Source organism: Lampetra planeri, chromosome 28 (genome assembly GCF_965212315.1).
Source record: "Lampetra planeri chromosome 28, kcLamPlan1.2.h2, whole genome shotgun sequence".
In the NCBI taxonomy this organism is placed as follows: domain Eukaryota; kingdom Metazoa; phylum Chordata; class Hyperoartia; order Petromyzontiformes; family Petromyzontidae; genus Lampetra; species Lampetra planeri.
In genome coordinates, this window is record NC_136134.1 from 10,872,182 (window position 1) to 10,889,063 (window position 16,882).

Genomic DNA, 16,882 nt, shown 5'->3' on the forward strand with positions numbered 1-16,882 from the left:
TGCTACTGGGTCGACCTAGATGAGGCCCAGGACCGGTTCGGATAATCGTCATTGGCGTTGGCCGTGAGCGGGAATCGAACTCGGGTCTCCGGGTTCGTAGCGCTAACCGCTACACCACCGCTCCCCATACATAGTACACGCACGCACACGCGCACTCACAAGCACACACGCGCACTCACAAGCACACGCACACGCACTCACAAGCACACACACGCTGCGTTTGCCCACACTCCCCAGGTGCTGGCACACACACACAGTCCCTTGATCCCCCCTCCCCTCGCCGCCACAGTCTTCCGAGAAATGCCAGCAAACCTGTGCGTCGGGTTTACTCTAAGCTCCGACCAACGCGACTGGCGACCTCATTCACAGCTGGGAATGCTCCCCTCGCCGCCTCGTACAAGTGGGGGGGGGGGGCTTAGTGGGGCCAGAAACAGTCACGACCTGGTCCGTACGTCGAGAGAGGATCGTGATGACAACAGCGATACATTTGTCATGTTACTAAATCCAAGAATGCTGTGGGCGTGTGTGTGTGTATATAGATGTGTGTGTGTCTATATAGATGTGTGTGTGTGTATATAGATGTGTGTGTGTGTATATAGATGTGTGTGTGTGTGTATAGGTGTGTGTGTGTATATAGATGTGTGTGTATATCGATGTGTGTGTGTATGTAGATGTGTGTATATCGATGTGTGTATATATATATGTGTGTGTGTATATCGATGTGTGTGTATATCGATATGTGTATGTGTGTATATCGATGTGTGTGTGTATATAGATGTGTGTGTATGTAGATTTGTGTGTGTGTGTATATAGATGTGTGTGTATGTAGATGTGTGTGTGTATATCGATGTGTGTGTATATCGATGTGTGTGTGTGTATATAGATGTGTGTGTATATCGATGTGTGTGTATGTAGATGTGTGTGTATATAGATGTGTGTGTGTATGTAGATGTGTGTGTGTGTGTATATAGATGTGTGTGTGTGTAGATGTGTGTGTATATAGATGTGTGTGTATGTAGATGTGTGTGTATATCGATGTGTGTGTGTGTTGTCAAGGTACAGGTGCAGCCCTGCAATTGCCCGCTCATGCCACTGCTGCCTCCAGTAGCACGGCGACATTGTCTCAGCAGCGTCTTCACTCGTGAGCTCCGTCTCGTCACGTCTCTGGTGGGATAGATGACGATGTTGGTGGTTGTGGTGATCATGGTGGTGGTGGTGATAATTATGGTGGTGGTGATAATGGTGATAATGGTGGTAGTAATGGCTTGCCGAAGACTGGTACCAGCGGTGTCAAAATCGGCCTCTACGGAGGAGGCTCGTGAAGGACGCTACTGGGCAGATGGAGGCAGTCGCCCTCCAACGACAACGGAGAGTGGAGGAGCGACGCTCACAACAACGAGCAGAGCACCGGGCGCTAAAATACAGCACGTTAGCGCTGTAGGGGCACAGCCGGTGTATCTGCCAGTCGTCTCAGTCAGTAAACCCATGGCATCTGGGGCCTTCGACACATCACGTGGCCTCAACATGTACCCGGCCTGCCACACGCAACCATTGTGACGTCACCGTCACTTAGTGGCGAATATTGGTATTTGGTGATAACGATGGTGGTGGTGATAATGATGATGGTGGTGGTTGATGGTGGTGGTGGTTGATGGTGGTGATGGTAGGAGTGGTGGTGGTGGTGGTATTGGGTGAGCTTGAGAAAAGAGACGATGATGGTAATGGGAGAAGGAAATTCCAAACTTGGAGCAGTGCGAGGGAAGAAACAGAAAGAGAAGTGAGGTGACCTGCAGTGTGGGGAGTGAGTGGGTGGGTGAGTGAGTGGGTGGTTGAGTGAGTGGGTGAGTGATTGGGTTGTTGAGTGAGTGGGTGGTTGAGTGGGTGGTTGAGTGAGTGGGTGAGTGAGTGGGTGAGTGAGTGAGTGGGTGAGTGATTGGGTTGTTGAGTGAGTGGGTGGTTGAGTGAGTGGGTGGTTGAGTGAGTGGGTGGTTGAGTGAGTGGGTGAGTGATTGGGTTGTTGAGTGAGTGGGTGGTTGAGTGAGTGGGTGAGTGATTGGGTTGTTGAGTGAGTGGGTGAGTGAGTGGGTGGTTGAGTGAGTGGGTGAGTGATTGGGTTGTTGAGTGAGTGGGTGAGTGAGTGGGTGGTTAAGTGAGTGGGTGGGTGAGTGAGTGGGAGGTTGAGTGGGTGCATGGTTGAGTGAGTGCATGGTTGAGTGAGTGGCTGAGTGAGTTGTTGTGACGTGCAGTGTGGTTGAGTGAGTGGGTGAGTTGTTGTCGCCTGCAGTGTGGTGTGTGAGTGGGTGAGTGGGTGAGTGAGTGGTGGTTGAGTGGGTGAGTGGATGAGTAGGTGGGTGAGTGAGTGGGTGGTTGAGTGGGTGGGTGGATGAGTGGGCTGTTGTGACGTGCAGTCCGCTCATCTTCATCACTAGAAACACTTAATGTGCGAACGTGGCCATGTTCTTCCTCCCCGTGTCCTCCTGCCCCCACGGCCTTGTGTTTACCCTACCACGCTAATGCCTGGCTCTGGCTACACGGTCACCACTTATGTAATTTCCTTACCAGACATAACCCCCCCCCCCCCGTCTCCTGCTCGCGCAATTAGCCACGAGCGATGAGTGAATGTGACACGGGCAGGCTGCGTGAGTGCAAGGCACGAGGAATGCGCCAGAGGGGGCATGCCACGGACAGGACCGGTACGCACGGAGCACTCGTAGCAACGGCAGCAGCAACGGCAGCAGCAACGGCAGCAGCAACGGCAGCAGCAACGGCAGCAGCAACGGCAGCAGCAACGGCAGCAGCAACGGCAGCAGCAACGGCAGCAGCAACGGCAGCAGCAACGGCAGCAGCAACGGCAGCAGCAACGGCAGCAGCAACGGCAGCAGCAACGGCAGCAGCAACGGCAGCAGCAACGGCAGCAGCAACGGCAGCAGCAACGGCAGCAGCAACGGCAGCAGCAACGGCAGCAGCAACGGCAGCAGCAACGGCAGCAGCAACGGCAGCAGCAACGGCAGCAGCAACGGCAGCAGCAACGGCAGCAGCAACGGCAGCAGCAACGGCAGCAGCAACGGCAGCAGCAACGGCAGCAGCAACGGCAGCAGCAACGGCAGCAGCAACGGCAGCAGCAACGGCAGCAGCAACGGCAGCAGCAACGGCAGCAGCAACGGCAGCAGCAACGGCAGCAGCAACGGCAGCAGCAACGGCAGCAGCAACGGCAGCAGCAACGGCAGCAGCAACGGCAGCAGCAACGGCAGCAGCAACGGCAGCAGCAACGGCAGCAGCAACGGCAGCAGCAACGGCAGCAGCAACGGCAGCAGCAACGGCAGCAGCAACGGCAGCAGCAACGGCAGCAGCAACGGCAGCAGCAACGGCAGCAGCAACGACGACGACGACGCCGATGTGCTGCGCAGTGTCAATCCCACTCCCCCGCCACTTCCTCCCACGAATCTTGCGATCCACCACTCCAGCACCCCGGGCACACGAACTGATGCCGCCGCCGCGCTCCATCTCCGCGGCAGTGGTCGCCCTCTCGGACGCGTTCCGCGCCCTGGCTGCCGCTCCGTTGTCAGTCTCGACCATTGAGATGGGGGCGGCTGGGGGGGGGAGATGGAGGCCATCGAGACACAACGACTACAGTGGGACGGGCAGACGGAGACAAAGAGAAAGAGAAGCGGGATAGGTGACGAATATAAATTCTTAATGTAACAATGAATATTGTATGAAGTCCTTGTGGGCCAGCAACTCGTGGGTGCCCAGGCTGCGGTGTAGTGGTCAGCACGCCGGTATCGCAGTGCCGAGGTCACCACTTCGATTTCCCGGCGCGGCAGTTTCCCCTGCCACTTGCCTCTGTCCACGCAGCAGCATGAGCGGGGCCGCACCGTTTACTTGACGCGGTGGGGTGAAGGGCGGGCTACCTCCCACCGCTTCCCAAGACGTCTGGCCAGGGTTGGAAGAGTCGGGCACAATACACCTCTAGAGGGGGCGGGGTGCCGGTTTAAACGAGGGCAGGGAAGTGTCAACCCGGTCGTGGTTGGTTCGCACGGGGAATGACTCCGCTAGTCGCGGAGCGGTGCTGTCTCTGCCTGTAAACATATCACTTGGTGCTGCTGCTGCTGCTGCTGCGTTGGCAGTGGTGTGACAAACACAAACAGCAACAACTAGACACGTTCCTCAATAGCGGCGTGTGTGGGTGTGTGGTCTGCCTGAACATATCGCCGACCAAAGTTTTAAAAGCCAACATTCAAAGTGATGCCCTGCTCACACGAGCGATGAGGAGGCGTTGCTGCTCGTCTCCTGTTCGCAGCCCTGCAAAGCCCAGTTGTGAAAGCAGGAGGAGGGGGGGGAAGTCTATCCACATGACTTCCCCCACAAAGTGGTACCAATTTTATCAACCCCCAAAGGAATGATGATAGGCAGAGTCGACCCTCCCCCCACCCCCTACATTGTTCCGGCAGCGTTGGACCCAGTGATAGTGACTCTTGCATTAGGCCAAAAATGTTTGCTATTTTTCAGAGCGCGGTTTAAGAATGCGCACCTGGACAGCCACACCGAGTGGAACACATCTGAAGGGATAGAGCTCAAGATGCCATCATCAAGGCCCGAAGGCGATAACGACGCCACACCTAGACAACGCATTCTACCTCGTATATTTCAGAGCGACGGCTGAGGAATGTCCATACCGCAGCTGCAACCATAGGATAGACCCACACTATAAATGTCGCGGCCCAAGTATTCTCCGTGTCAAACACGGGTGTCGAAGACTCCACGTTGCTGTGTATTGAGTTGTTGAGACAAGCTGGGCCAGGACTGGGCCAGGGTTGCACCAGGGATAAGTCAGGTTTGGGCCAGGTTTGGGCCAGGTTTGGGCCAGGTTTGGGCCAGGTTTGGGCCAGGTTTGGGCCAGGTTTGGGCCAGGTTTGGGCCAGGTTTGGGCCAGGTTTTGGCCAGGTTTGGGCCAGGTTTGGGCCAGGTTTGGGCCAGGTTTGGGCCAGGTTTGGGCCAGGTTTGGGCCAGGTTTGGGCCAGGGCACGGCTCCACCACTTTTCACCGAGGAAACCGGAGAGCACGGACTTACATATTTATTGACATGTCGCTATAACAAACAATTACATGTTTTCACGAACGCCCGATTTAAGTACAAATAAATCCAAATTTTAACAGGAATTGCAATAGCATTGTTTTGAATTTCGATTTCAAGCTTTCGTGACTGCAGGGATTAATATTCTTGGTTCTTTCGGTAAAGTCACGTAGAAGGGAAATAATAAAAATAAAACATAATAAAATAAAATTCTCACGACGTTTCGGCCACAACGCAAGCAGCCGTCCTCAGGTGAAGAAACAGAGCTGTCGGAAAGACAGCGTTCTAATAAACACTGCTAAGCTTGGCAGCGTATTTTAAGCTGGGTGGGAGGACGAGAGCGCCTTGACAAAGGAGTTTTCATATCAACAGAGGAATTTAGAATATTGATGACAAATGCAGATATGAGATTAGTCACTCCTTGTGGAATGTGTAGGCGGTGGGGGGTCTCATTGTTTTGGTCACGTAACATCTTTGTAATGATTATCGTGCTATCTGTTCTGTGTGGTTGTCCATACACATGCGATGATTGGCAGGACTCGCGACTGATTGTGGGTGGATTCAGTGGTGAACTATAACTCACAGTAGTGCGATTGTGACCAGGCAACCCAAACTATGGGCCACATAGTAAACCCATAGAAAGAGAGAGACCCATAAAGACCCATAGAGATACAATTATACTCAGACATACATTTAGACCCATAGAGATACACAGAGAGTCATACAGATACACATATATACATAGAACCCATAGAGACACATCGAGATATATTAAAGACAAGCCACAGTCGTGTGATTATGGCCATGCAACACAAACTCTGCACCGTGTAGTGAACCCAATGTGGTCTGCCCATTTTCAACGGATGAGGAGGAACAGCAGAACGACACGAACTCCATTGAAGCCAGCAGACCTCGACATTGGCATTCAGATTTTTTTTTATATAATACTCCGATTGATGCTCCAGCTGTTGTGGAGTGACTCATGCAGCCAGCTATGGCTGCAGGGTTTTGGTAGTACATGTTGTTTATGCCATTTATTGTGAAAATTCCGTCACAGTTCCTATGATCACTGTTTAATTGCTTTCATGGCTTTATTTTGTTGATTTCGAAAAGTATATTGGTTTAGCCATGTTTGTTTGTTGTAGTACAGAGTTAGACTGATGGCCTTAATCTAAGTTGTCTTGTGGTTGTTGTTGCTTGTTAGACTTGCATCCCACTGGGATTTTTGCACACAGCGTTGGTGTACGGTAATTTTTTTCTGCAATATTTTGCTGTCTTTTCTTGGATTTCTGTTTGCACTTAATCACATATTCACTTTAAGATGTTTTTTGTTCATGTTTTTTTGTTTGTTGCGGTTGCACCCGATTCAAGAGCCGAATGGCTCACAGGGTTATACCTAATAAATTAACTTGAACTTGAACCACATTGCTGCTGCTGCTGCCATCACGCCCAGGAACAGGACTGGGTAAGAGTGGCGGGCGAGCTTAGCGGTGAGCCGAGTGCGCGCGTCTTGTGGATTGCAAAACCTCGTGGCTGCCGGCCGAGCCTGAGAGCCTGAAGACTCCGTGAGCAAAGAGCCAAGTCTCGTTCACAACCCTGCCCACTACTCGCTCGCGACACTGCTGGCGGAAGAGCCTCCACGAACAGTGAGCTCTATAGAGGCACTCTGGAGGGTATTTGGCCTACTCTTCCACGCCGGCTAGACGTCTTGGAAGAGGGTGGGAGGACGGTACGGGAGAGAGCAATTGCAGCGCTGTGCTTCTTTTCGTTTTTGACCTTCGTACATAATAATAATGATGAGGCTGGGGATCGATTGCAGTTCCACTTGAGTGGGAGATGTCACCAATTCGTCACGGCGGTGTCAGTCGCAGGAGCTTGCGGTTGAGCGATGGCGACGCCCAGGGGAGACTGCGTCGTGTCGTCACCCGCGACTGACTTCCCACGCTGTCACCACCCCACCGCACGTGTTTCACCACTCGTACATCAAGACCTGCCCTCGCCAGGCGAAAGATTTCAACACGTATAATAATGAACTTGATATCATCTGCTTTTTTACAATTTGTATCTACGACCAGACGCTAACAATGTCTCAATTTTTTTTGTATTTTTCCGCAAAAAAAAATTTGTTGACTTGATTCAACTTCTTATATTTAACGACGAACCCATCGGAAACTGCTCCATTTAAATATTTCGTTCTTTATTTTTACTAGAAATAACAAAAATGAACGAACTTAATACTCTATGAGGGGTAGCTCCTATCTGTTACCGTTTTCGAATGATTTGAACATCATGAAATGCGTATTTTTTTCGCTCAAAACCGTTTGAATCAGAAATATCTCAAAACAATAAAAGATGGAACAATGGTTCTCGCTTTAATTGTATTTGCTGCTTAACGCTCTATCAAACGAAAAAACCCGCAAATTGCACATTTTGAACAGTTTTTGAATGACACACATGTTTATGGGGCACTTAAAAATTAAGATTTGGGGACCTTAAAATATAAAAATCTCGGATTTTCAGATTTTCCCCATTGTGTCCTAAACGCGACCTGTGTACCACATTTCAGCTTTCTACCATGTCGGGATGTACCGTAGAGTTGTTTTAGACATACAGATTAAGGTCTTTATTTATATAGATAGCAGCGACGACAACCGTGCCGTTCCCCAGAATCATGAGAATATTTATACTGGAAGAATCCGATGAGCTATAAAGCTATTTTTGCACAGATGATGGGGGGGGGGGGAGAGAAAACAAACACATCTGCTATTTTTCCATCACAAAAATCAATAACATTCTCACACTCGGCCGGGATTGCCAAAACATTGAGCTCAGCAGCTCCGTAACAAGGACGGCCACAGCCTTGAACCGTCGTCCGTGGCGGCAGTAACAGGACATTGCAGTTACACTGAGTTACACAGAGACCCATCAAGTTCTATAGAGACCCATTGAGTTACACAGAGACCCGTAGAGTTACATAGAGACCCATTCAGTTACACAGAAACCCATAGAGTTACATAGAGACCCATAGAGTTCCATAGAGACCCATTCAGTTACACAGATACCCGTAGAGTTTCATAGAAACCAGGTAGAGTTACACAGAGACCCGTAGAGTTTATAGAGGCTCAAGGACTCAGCTGGGAGTGCCCATCCATAGAGACAGGCTGCTCTGTTACAATGACGGCCGCAGCCCAAGACCGTCGGCAGTGGCTTCCAAAGCAGTCTCGGAGTGGCCTCAGAGTGAAACAAACGACACAGAGACTGCCAAAGCGGGGCATGCGGTTGGCTGTCAAGGATCGTGAAGGATCACGGAGCGAGTGGCGCGTGTGGAGCCCCACGCGCCCACCACGAGTTAGCGACGGCCCCCTCGAGCAGTGAAGATTTCCTCTCGCTCTGTGGCGTGACACGTATCGAAGGGTGAAGGTGCAGCTCTGCCAACTGCTTGGCTCACGCCACCGCCTTGGGAACATGTCTCCGCTGCTGTCGAGGGAAGCTGCTGGAGCGGCGTTCTTCATCGCGAGGTCCCCGCGGGCTACTGGCGGCCCCTGGTGGCCTTGAGTGCGGCCCCAGGCAATGCACGAAATGGTGAAAGAACAACCCCATCATCATCATCGTCATCATCGTTGTGCTGCTGCTGTCACAAACCCCCAACGGGTTCAAATTGTGTGGCGGCCTTCACGCACTGACGATGTCTTATCGGCAAAAGTGCTCCACCCCCACAGGCCCCCTACGTGCCGGTGGGGTTTGAGCAAACCGCGCGCCACGCACCACAAGCTGCTCAGCCTCATTACACAGCAAGCCAGCAAGCAGCCGCGTGGCGTAGGGACTTTGCACTCGCTAAATAAAAATCGAAGAACACGGCTCGAGACAGCTCCTCTAGACCCGAGAGGGCATCGTGGTCGACTATTTACACGCTGGCCAAACGTCTTGGGAGTTGTTACCCACAACGTGACCAACCTCCACCCGCCGTTGCCGCAGAGCGCGTGGGAATGTGCTGCCCGCTCTCCCGCGTGCGCGGACCAGAGGCCACGTTTGATGGGACCTCAGCGGTTGCTCTGCGGTATCCACGTCCGCGGGCCGTTCTCTGAACACGAGGCAGGGTCGCACTGCTACGGGGAGATTTCCGAATGGATTCTTCGCCGATAGCGCAATTTGGATAAAGAAAAAACAAACATTGGAAAATAATTGTAAAGTTTGTACGTGGCCATAGAGAGGTCAAAGTTAATCTTGTATTCCGGCATAACTGTCATCAATGGCGGAGCCAGGATTTTCAGGTAGAGGGGGCAACCTCTCCAGAAATGAAAATGATAGAGGAGTTGTTAGTAAGTAAGGAGTTGTTAGTGAGTGAGGAGTTGTTAGTGAGTAAGGAGTTGTTAGTAAGTAAGGAGTTGTTAGTAAGTAAGGACTTGTCCCTTGCTTTTTATTCGACGCGTGTGCGGCGAAGGCGCAGCCATCGATCGAGGGTCGAATTCGAACCGCGTTGTGTGATTGGGGGAGGAGGGGGGATGTTCCTCCGTCGTTGCCTCCTGAGCGGTATGGAGCCGCACAGAGGCCACACGAGTGCCGACACCACGTGGACACTTCGGGTATAGCACTCGTGACGCGAGCCCCGTCTAGTCAACTTCAGCACGAGACATTTTCGATCCACTGCTGGATGAAGCCCCCGAGCCGTCGTCAATTCTCACGATTCTGCGATCTGACGATCCACCAGGCGCTGATTCCATCGCTCCATCTCCGCGGCGGACGAGCCCGTTGCTCGTGCGGCTTCTTGCACCCGGGGGCCGTCACAGTCGCGGACGTTACAGTGGGGGGGGCTTTACGACGAGACGGACTTGTCACACTGGCGGCGCATGCCGCGGCGTGTGCGGTAGATCGCCCCGAGACGCGGCCTGTGCCACGCTGTGCCACGGGGGTGGGCGAGGGTGTGCGTGCGCGTGTGTGTGTGTGCGTGCGTGTGTGTGCGTGCGTGTGTGTGCGCGTGTGTGCGTGTTGCGTGTGTGTGCGTACGTGTGTGTTTGTGTGCGTGCGTGTGTGTGTACGTGTGTGTGTGCGTGCGCGTGTGTGTGTGCGCGTGTGCGTCAGCCGTCGCAGAGACACAAAGACGGCCGAGTGTGTGGCCGTTCAGCCGCAGAACAATGTGTGACACTCGGCCCATGAATTTCCAACAGCGCGGGGCAAGGGCGAGGATGAGGCTTGAGTCGTGGAAGCTGTGGGGGCTGTGGGGGCGGGGGGGGGGCGACTGTGAATGCAGTTCTTGCTCTCTTGTGAGTTAATGTGCGGGTCACTTGGGTCAGGACAGAAGGAACTCCGCCTCCGCCGTGTGTCTGTGCGTGCCTTTGTGTTGCTGTGCGCGCGCGTGTGTGTGTGGCCCCTTGTGTGGGAAACGACGAGCCGAGTTGGATTCGCGCTCACGGCCACCAACACCGCTGAGGATTTTATGAACCCGGTTCCGGGCCGGTGCGGCGAGTGAAGATGGCGAGACAAAGGCGGTCCGCGCGTGGTGCCGGCCACCCACCTACCCACCCCTCGTGTGCCGTGCCGGCCTTCATAGGCGCTACTCGCTAACAGCACTTGCCCCGACAGTCTGTTGAAGGTTACGTGGGAATTATTTGTCTTTGTGTATCCACTGTTTCGACCAAATATGCCATTATCAAAAACTGCGCATTATGCAGTGATAAGGTTCAACACAATACCCCTGACAGACAATAACACGTCCTACAGTAACACTGTGTGGCCTCGAAAGGAAACATATATACTGTATATAGCACACGACGTTTCGGGCAATTGCCCTTCTTCACAGCACGTACATAGCTTTCAAATCTAGGGGCGGGGGTTGTTTGTATCGCACATCGGGCGTGAAATTGATATCAATAATCACCACGAGAACGTCATCGCTCTCCTGATTGTGTCGTCATCAATACTCCGCCCCACGTGAGCTACCACGTGGGGACAGGCGAGGCGAACACGTGGCCAGACGTCACCGCCGTGTCAACTGGTCTCCGCTAGAGGGCGGGAGAGCGCCTTCGATGAAATAACAAACTCGACGGACCAAACACGTACGATCGTCAAAAGCACCATCTGTGTGTGGCATATCAGGCAACGTTTCGGACAATCGCCCTTTCCCAATGCACGGAGGTTGTGAGTGTCCGGACTTTCTTGAAATGCGGCAATTCACCGAATAGATTTGGGACATTCTTCCAAACCTTGAAGCTTCACTCACAAATGTGGTGCTGGCGGTGGTTGTTGTTGTTGACGTGTTGTTAAATTCGTGGGGCAAGGACCACTGTCCCGAAACGTCGACTGTTACGTGTCGTCTCCTTCAAGGCCACGCGCAGTGATTGTCGTTGTTGTCGTTGTTGTTGTTGACGCGTGTGTTGGAGTCGGTTGTTGTCTGTGCGTGTGCACCACTGCCCAGGCAGGCAGCAGCGTCACAGCATGATTTGTCCGTAACCCAAAAACAACAAAACAATCCAGAATGATGATCACACCGCGCCAACAACCTGCCAACCTAAGTTCGAGTCGCGACCACGGGTAACGCCAGTGGCGAGTGCTGCTGCGTGGACCGTTCCTCGGCGTCACCAACCCGCACCGACCGGCGTGGTGAAGTATGATCAAGCGGCCCTCGTGACCGACACGGCGAAGGGATAGGTGGATCCAGCAGTAGACTGACGACGTCCTGAACATTCTAACTACGTAGAGAGTATTTTGAGATAAACTAAGTGACGCTCATGATCCCGTAGGTCGGTGTGTATCTGCGTGACCAGATGTGTATAGCTGTGGACACTGGGGCATGGGTTTGGGTGCGTTTTAAAATCCGGCAAACGCCCCAATTCAATGTCGAGGTCTTTGGCTCTCCGTCGAAGTCCCGCGTTCAACTCTCGCTCAGCCGGAGGTCGCCCATGCTCCACCGCTCTACGGATGTATGCTGGACTACTTTCGCATTAAACGTAGCCAACCGTGCGAATCTGTTCATTGTCTGGGACTCGCGTCTTTCCCCGAAGCCGTCCGTGCTGTCGACTCCCTTGTCCAAGCCCCAGATCTGCCTTTCTTGCGCTCGCTCGTCACCGTGGCGTGTGCGATGACCACCACAACCACCACCACAACCACGTGACTTTTATTTCGTGTTGTGTTGCTTTTAGCGCCACAGCGCGTCGATTTGTAGCGTTTATTTTCAATTGTTTGCTGGTGACTTTGTGTGTTTCATATCGAAATCGCCTCTAGTGCTTTTGCTGCTGGCGGCAATAACAGTTGTTTAAAAAACAAAGTCTCCTCCACTGCCTGTGACTGACTCCCTCTTTCTCTTCATCCCTCTGCCTCTCTCTCTCTCTTTCTCTACACACAAACACACATATATAGACAATAAACAAACACATATGTAGACAATAAACAGGCCCTCTGTCTACGTACGGAGTCTGAAGTTGCGGTTGAATCTACTACAGACACGGAGCAAATGCGCGCTTTGCTGCTGCTGTTGCTGCTGCTGCTGCGTAGCTTTGTATAAGATAAACACTCGCGTCTCCCAGCGATCGGATTCCGCTCGAAAGTAAACAGAGCGGAGGGGAAGCCACGTGGGCCACGATCTCGACTCGCGCGTTCGTGTGTTCTCCGGGGGGTAAATAAAGAGATTCTGACGCGGTGTCGTCTCATCCGCTATTGCACGCGGAACGCTTTGCATAGTCGTGAGCGCCGCGTTGCGTCACGCCACATGCAACCTATAAAAGTATCAATTGTAAAGTATAAACTGTAAAGTATAAAACGACAACTGTGTTTACGTTGCCAGGTAAGGCCCACCGAGCCGTGTCGCTCTTTTTCAGGAGCGAGCTGGTCATCGTAAATGAAAGCCCAAGGAAGTTGGCTTATCGCGTGGACATTTATGGCAGCCAAAACACTGTACTCTGAACGCGTGGTGATGTTGATTCTAAGTGTGGAGGGGAAACCCAAAGGACCCGCAAAAAAATCCAAGCGATCACGGGGGGAGAGAGAGAGAGACATGCGAATTCCAAATATACAGCAGCAGGCGTCAAGGTCGGGATCGAACCCACGACCTCCTGTGTAGCACGCGAGGTAGTTAACATCTCCCAGCTACCGCGGCACCCTGCTTCATCCCATCCGACGTTTCGCGCTACGTGCCGGGGAGCTTGTTCGGGTGGGCGGGCAGTCGCTTCGTTCCCCGTGGACTTCGCTCGTCGGTTCCTTCATTCGTGTTGATGACGCGGTCTCTACCATCATCTCGCCCACGCTGTGTTTAACCACCATACTCACTCACCCACCCACTCACCCACTCACTCACTCACCCACCCGCTCTCTCACCCGCTCACTCACTCACCCACCCACTCACCCACCCACTCACCCACCCACTCACTCACCCGCTCACTCACTCACCCACTCACTCACTCACTCACCCACCCACCCGCGCACTCACCCACTCACTCACCCACCCACCAGCTCACTCACCCACCCACCCACCCACCAGCTCACTCACTCACCCACCCACCAGCTCACCCACCCACCAGCTCACCCACCCACCAGCTCACCCACCCACCAGCTCTCCCACCCACCAGCTCACCCACCCACCAGCTCACCCACCCACCAGCTCACCCACCCACCAGCTCACCCACCCACCAGCTCACCCACCCACCAGCTCACCCACCCTGCACGTCACCGCACTTCACCGTCTGCCTCTCCCCTCGTGCTCTGCTCCACTTCGTAAATGCCCCTCCCACCGCCATCTCTGTCCCCCAAGCTCTTACAGATCCCAACAACAATAACAATCTTACTCAGCTCAAGAGACGCGTTCGACTCTAACCCATGACATCTCTGATAGTGCTGTTTGTTGCCGGTCGTTTGACGTTTTGCTCCCCCCCCCTTGCGCTTAGCAACCGTGTTATCACACACAAAATAAATACTATAGAAAAACAACCAATCACAACATGGGCTCGTTACCGTAGCAACAACCCCGGCGTGACACCGGCGACCATCCCTCGTGCCCCCCCATTCCTCGTGCCCCCCCCCATCCCTCGTGCCCCCCCCCATCCCTCGTGCCCCCCTCCCATCGCCCCCCTCCCCTTGTACCCCCCTTCCCCCCAGTCGCCCATTGAGCCACCCAACCAGAGGGGTCGCGGCCGTCTTGTCACAAGAACCTGGAGCGGAATTCCCATCGAGGCGAGAGAGTCCCGCGAACAGGGCTCGGTGTTTATTACCGGGAACCTGTGGACAACAACAACAACAACAGCAACAACAACAACAACAAAAGAGCTTGGTGGCCTCATGGGATTCCTCGCCCAGTCGAGACGAAGATGAACAAATCCGCGCGACGAACACGACGAGCCCGAAGCGCTCCGACGCGTTGCGCGTCCAAGCCCCGCGTCCAACGCTCGTTCACTCTCCACCGCTGAATGCTGGGAACTTCTTTCGCACCGCACGTCGCCGACCGTGCTCAGTTGGACCTTCGCGTTAGCGGCATTCGTGGTGGCAGCGACAGAAGAGCGACAGGGAGGCGACCGATCGACCACCCTGGAGAAACAGAGCCGGCTCCCAGCCAGAAGCTGCCAGCGCACGCGCCTGTACGCGTGCGTCTACGGGGCCGTCCATAAATGACGTCACGCACCTTGGGGGGGGGGGGGGGGTCAGACATTTGTGACGATGGGTGAGAAATGTGACGTCACATCAAAATGCGCAACTTTAAATAAATATAGACAACACGTTCTACTTAATTAAATAGACTTTTTTATGTTTTCTCCTACAACATCAGAGTGCAGCGCCACATTGAATACGCACTACAATGACAATAGTTTAAAGCGATTTGAAGCATGTTTTTTTTTTGGGGGGGGGGGGGGTCACAGCTGTGTGACGTCATATTTGAGGGGGGGGCTGACTTTTTGTGACGCCGTGTGACGATGGGGGGGAGGGTCAAAATCGTCTAAAATCGCGTGACGTCATTTATGGACGGCCCCCACCCGCGGGGTCACGTGCACCGCCACAGCGGCAGCACGCCGGCAAGTGGCGACGTCCGACGTTTCAGGACCGGCACCAGACCCAGTCACAGGTCGATTCTCGCCACCCGAGCGCGACGCTGGGCGCCGCCGCTTCCCCGGAGCGTCATCGGTAGCGAGCCACCACCGCCACTCGTGCCGGTCGAGTGCACGGGGGGGGGGAGGGGGTTAAGTGGCCGTGGGGTTGCTGGTGGGGGTGGTGCGTGGTGGTAGAGGTGGTGGCGCGTGGTTGTTGGTGGTGCGTGGTAGTGGTCGTAGTGGGAGTGGGTGGTGTGGGGGTAGGGGTGGGGGTGGTGGGGGTGGTGGTGGTGGTGGGGTTGGTGGTGGTGGGGGTAGGGGTGGTGGGGTTGGTGGTGGTGGGCGTAGGGGTGGTGGTGGTGGTGGGGGTGGTGGTGGTGGGGGTAGGGGTGGTTGGGGGTAGGGAGGGTGGGGGTAAGGGTGGTGGGGTTGGTGGTGGTGGGGGTAGGGGTGGTGGGGTTGGTGGTGGTGGGCGTAGGGGGTGGTGGTGGTGGTGGGGGTAGGGGTGGTGGGGTTGGTGGTGGTAGGGGTGGTGGGGTTGGGGTGGTGGGGGTAGGGGTGGTGGGGGTGGTGGTGGTGGGGTTGGTGGTGGTGGGGGTAGGGGTTGTGGTGGGGGTAGGGTGGTGGTGGCGTGTGTGGGGGCGCTGCTGGGAACTTCTTCAGAGTAACCCGGACGGTGAAGCAGGACCTCTTAGAGGGGGGTGCAGGGTGAGGGCAAGAGGAGACCGAGCGAGACGGAGGGAGAGAGAGGGGGAGGGAGTTTGGCTCGAACACGCGTTTACCAACACGCCTCGCGTGGGTGTGTGTCGTGTGTGGGTGTGTGTGTGTCGTGTGGGTATGTGTGGTGTGTGTGTGTGGTGTGTGTGTCGTGTGGTGTGTGGGTGGTGTGTGGGTGTGTGTGTGTCGTGTGGTGTGGGGAGCGGTAGTGTAGCGGTTAGCGCGCTGCGCTATGAACCTGGCGACCCTGGTTCGATTCCCGCTCACGGCTAACACCAGTGACGATTATCTGAACCGGTCCTGGGCCTCCCCTAGGTCGACTCAGCCTTAAATGAGTACCTGGTGCGGTGTGTAAACATCGCCACTGGGGAGACAAAGGCGGTCGGGCGTGGTGCTGGCCACCCACCCCCTCGTGTACCGTTCCGGCCTTCATAGGTGCTCGCTAACAGCACTTGCCCCTACAGTCTGTTAAGGCTATACGGGGGATCTTTTTTATCTTTGTCGTGTGGTGTGTGTGGTGTGTGGCCGGGTGGCTAAAGCACAGCAAGTTGGTACAGTAGGGGGCACAGGTGGGTGCATCAGCCAGTCATCTCGGTCATCTCGGTCAGTCGACCCGTGGCACCTGGGTCTGCCCCGTGACCTCCTGCCAGCGGGCGTTCGACACTTCACGTGGCCTCAAGGTGCACATGGCTTGGCACAAGCGTCGTGGTGACGTCACCGCCACTTAGTGGCGAATGGCGGTTGTTGTTGTTGTGGTGTGTGGGTGTGTGTGTGTCGTGTGGGTGGTGTGTGTGTGGTGTGTGTGTGGTGTGTGGGTGTGTGTCGTGTGTGTGTGGTGTGTGGGTGTCGTGTGGTGTGTGCGGTGTGTGTGTCGTGTGGTGTGTGTGGGGTGTGTGTCGTGTGTGTGTCGTGTGGTGTGTGTGGGGTGTGTGTCGTGTGTGTGTCGTGTGGTGTGTGTCGCGTGTGTGTCGTGTGTGGTGTGTGTCTGTCGTGTGTGTGGGGCGTGTGTGTGTGGTGTGTGTGTCGCGTGTGTGTCGTGTGTGGTGTGTGTGTCGCGTGTGTGGTGTGTGTGTGGCTTGTGTGT